The sequence below is a fragment of the Neovison vison genome, chromosome 8 (genome assembly GCF_020171115.1).
Source record: "Neovison vison isolate M4711 chromosome 8, ASM_NN_V1, whole genome shotgun sequence".
Taxonomy (NCBI): Eukaryota; Metazoa; Chordata; class Mammalia; order Carnivora; family Mustelidae; genus Neogale; species Neogale vison.
Window position 1 is genome coordinate 95,836,131 of NC_058098.1, and position 4,352 is coordinate 95,840,482.

Sequence of the window (4,352 nt, forward strand, 5' to 3'; positions counted from 1 at the left end):
TAAGAAGAACATTTTACTGCGTCTCAGAACATCCAAATAGATAATAGAAACAAATTGCATGAGGCATTATTCATCCTTATAATGGCTGGATCACTTTGATGGTTTCTGTTTTCTTCTCCATTTTTAAAATATACTGCTTACAATCTATTGTTTTCAAACCCTACCCATGAGTCAATGTGCACAGTTTAATTAACATCATGAATCTGAGTCCAATCTAAACAACGCTAAGCATTTCTCTTATACATGCTCTGCAGAGGAAGACAAATATAGAAGCGAATCATAGCGATAAAGCCCAAAAAAACACAACATACATTTAAAGAATACTCTAGAAGCAAAGAGGAAAAATAACTTTTTTTTTTTTTCCCCTAGAGCTGCTGGGCAGGGTTTCATAGGGCAAGAAGGTTTGAATTTAGTCTAGAAGCATGGTCAGGAAATCCTTGTAGAGAAGCAAGAGAAAGGCTTCTGGGGTGTGCTGGGGGCGTTCTCCGGACGGTACTGAAGCGGAAAGAGTGCGTGGATGTGTGATCCCTTCATTGAAGGCTTCTAGATGCTCTACTTGCAGCCAGCCCCCAAGCCCTGTTGCCCCCCTACTGCTTATAGTTTTAAACCGAGTTTAAAACTCGGTGTTGTTTCCTTCCACAACTAGAATTCTTCGCCCAGACCTCATGCAGAAAACAGTGGAGCCATGTGGCCATCTCATAATGGAATAAACATGAATGTTTCCAGGAGTCCCTCGGGAAGTCAGCATGACGGTGAAGCATTGGTAAGAAAACAAGAGCGTTGAGGGAAGAGTGCCAGTCTTCGGATTCATTTGGAACAGATAAAGCTTCACCCAGCTGCAACTCAGTTTCTCTTTGGAAACCCCGCACCACCAGTAGCACCGCTGTTCCATAGGAAGAGCAGAAATTTAATCCCAATATATCCCAGTCCTTCCCCACCCCTCCTCACACGCGTCTGCCTCCTTGTGGCAGTTGAGAGCATTGATCATCGATTCCCTCCTGGGGGATCACTGCCAGTTCACTGGCCGCGCAAGTCCCTTTAGATCTCTCTGGAGTCCTAACACGCTTTACTCCCCACCAACACACCCAAGCACTCCACCCAGATAACATAATATAAATATGAGCAAACGGGCCTCTTTGGCTTACAGTCTGGGCAGCACCGCTGCTTTGCGCTGGGCGCGCAGGTGGTCAGTCTCCGCCTACAGGCCCTTTAAGAGCCCGGTGTCGGATCGTTGATCTGCGCAAGCTCCGTTGGTTTTCAAAGCTAGATGTTTGGGGGCTCATCTCTCAGAGGCAGGCCTTAAAACTTAGGGTGCTAGGTTGGGGTACCAGGTGGTGGGTATTATAGAGGGCACGGCTTGCATGGAGCACTGGGTGTGGTGAAAAAATAATGAATAATGTTTTTCTGAAAATAAATAAATTGGGAAAAAAAAAAGAATTAAAAAAAACAAACAAACAAACTTAGGGTGCTGACGTGGGGTTGGAACCCTTCTCTCCTCAAGGAGAAGCTCCAGATTTCGAGTTCCCTGCCGGTGGCTGGTCACTGCCCTGGGGGTAAGGTTTATGTCAAGATTGTGTCCCCACCCCTCTCCTCTTTGAGGTGATTTTCTTCTCATTTGCCCAATGCACAGTCATGTTCAGTTAGCCTTCAGGTTGTTTTCAGAGGAGTTTCTTTTCCTACGCAGCCGCGGACTTGGTACGTCTGTGGGAGGAAGCCAAGTCAGGATCTTCCCATGTCGCCATCTTGAACCCTCAACAGGTATGTGCCTTTTCTATTTTCTTCTAGGACTTTGTAATTTTTCTATTAATTTCTTTAACCTTAGGAGTGTACGTCCATGATTTCCCTATTTCAACCTTTTCCCATATGAATAGACACAATTCATTGAGTAGTTCATACCTTTTCAAGTTGATTTGAATAGCCATCTCTTTCATATACTCAATTCCGAGGTCAAAAGAGATAGCTTGGCTAGAGACGCAAAGGTGGGAGAGATCGACATTTACATGACATCTGGGGCTTGCAAGTAAAATCAGTCTCCAGGGGGCTAATATATAGAATCACAAGAGGTCAAGAAGGGCACTGAGGAGACAGTTGAAGGAGGACAGGCAGAGATGTGATGTCGGCTGCATCTAAGGCCCTCCGAGGAGCCATATTCCTACCCTAGGAGAGTATAAAAGCCTCATCAGGGCACAGGATCTCACCTCCAGATTTCTCTCAGGTCACCCCTGCTGGTTCCTACAGTTCCACTTTCTCCCTCGCTATCCCTGGGTCTCTGGGCAGCGTTAAACTCCTTTCTAGCACCATGTGTGGGAGGAGACATTGGTTATTACAGCAAGGGGGCACTGACATGTCACAAGCTGAAAAGTCACAGAGTGCTCAAACCACTTTTCACAAATGCACAGCTGTCCTTCCCCAAATGCCAATAGCCTCTCCTGCCTTGAAAACCCTTGGAAGAGCGTTCAATAAGGAAGCAAATGCACATTTACTGAAGAAATGATGAAGACCTAAGCCAGGGCAGCGGCTAAGGATCCAGAGGAGGGGGTGAGTATAAGGAATATTTATGAAGTAAGCCCAGCAAGACAAAGTCTTTGTTGGCTGACCCAGGGTAGGCAAGAGGGAGGAGGCAATGAGGATTCCAAACACTGGAGTTCGGGCCACTGAGTGGCTGAATATTTCATCCAATCAAGGTAAGAATAGAGAAGCGGATCTGGGTAGGTAGGATATGATCAGTTCAGTTTGGAACATGGTGAATTTGAGGTCCCCTGTGGGAGATTGTATGAGGACGCCCAGCCAGCCAGGAGTCTCTGGACATGTATGAAACATACGGAGAAAAATCCCACATGAGAGACTGAGCGGGAACAGCCAGCTTTAGGGACTAGTGGCGCTCAGGGACTAGTAGGATCTGTGGGTAACAACCCGTCAGCATCCACGGACCACTGGTCATTCTAGGTCAGTCATGCCTCCCCCACTGAAGCTTGCTTGAGGATCCTCTGGATGGATAGTCTGTGGCTGATAGTCCCGGCTGCCCCAGGAACAGCACGCCCTTCCTGATGTGAGCTGGACCAAGCCTTGGCAAGCGCAAGTTTAATAACTCTAGAACCTTCATAGTGCCACCTCTCCTGGGGAAAACAGCAAGGGGAGGAAAGATAATAAAATCAAATAATCATCAAGTTAATCCCATGTGGCTGGGCGGCTGGAGAGAGGCATTTAAACACAAACCCTTCTCACTTATCTCTACCTGGGAGATACATATGATGCAGATTACAGGTTTTGTCAATGTCTCATAAAGTCCTCAGCAAACCCAGGTTCACGCACCCCCTGCCTACACACGGCTGCATGAACTCCTCCTGCAACCGAACCCTGGGCCTGCCACTAATCCCTTCACAGCTGCTTCGCCGACCTCCCATTCTCGTTCTTCATCCTTCCGGGGATGTGTCAGCAATGCCGAGTCCAAGGAGAAAGGCTTCTCAGAACATTGCTCCCAGCAGAGATGCACTGGCCTATAGCCAGCTGTCAGGCCATGATTTGAGATTAGAAACGCGTCCGACTCTGAGTTCCTAAGAAATCTACTCAGCAGTATTCAGGAGGATAATTTCTTTGTTCATTTCCTTTGTTTCTTTCACTTGTTCTTCTGATGGGAGGGGGTCTCCTTTCTGCTGGCTTTGAGCACCCTGACGTTTCCCTCTATCTGTCCCTTGTTCATTAGCCTCCCAGTCTTACATGAAGGAGTTGATACTGGATTCTAAGACCCATCTTCTCTCTCCCATTGCCATTACTATTCTCTCCCCAACCTCAAATCAGACTGGGCATCCAGCATGTAAGACAGGTCTTTGCTGGACCTTCAATTCAAAGAGAGATTTCTCAAGGGAGTGGCACGTCCATCAAATGGGAAAGACTGGACAATTTCTTGCATTCACGGTTTGTATTTATTTTAAAATATCTTTTCTTAGTTTTTCAAAATGCATCTCTCTCGGCACCTGCATCAAATTCTCCTGGAGCACCCATTAAAACCACAAATTTCTGTGTTTCTCCCCAAACCATTCGATCATATCTCTGAGGCTGGGACTTACAAATCTCCAGGCTGAACAAATACTTATGCTGCTCCATACATACCCAAGACTTGAAAACCATGACTAGAGGCTGAGAGTTTGGATGATAAAAAATCATCCAGTCTTACTTAACTCAGCCTCAAAATTTTCTGAGTAGTGCGATGCCCGGTGTTTTTCTTTTCCTTTCTTTCTTTTTAACCAACAGATGCATTTCTTTGAATATAATCTCAGTCAGATACTCGAGACATGCAGTAGACCGGATCGCTGGTGGGGGCCGTGGCTGGAGTTGGGAAGGGGTAAGGGCTG

The 4,352-nt window shown here is 46.5% G+C and overlaps 1 long non-coding RNA gene across 1 annotated transcript; it reads left to right on the top strand.

Moving 5' to 3' along the window:
- Window positions 1-706: 706 nt before the first annotated feature.
- On the top strand, window positions 707-2,412 carry LOC122915736. The gene is made up of 3 exons (XR_006386085.1): window positions 707-763; window positions 1,685-1,758; window positions 2,400-2,412. It is a non-coding gene; the product is annotated as an uncharacterized LOC122915736 (long non-coding RNA).
- Window positions 2,413-4,352: the final 1,940 nt, after the last annotated feature.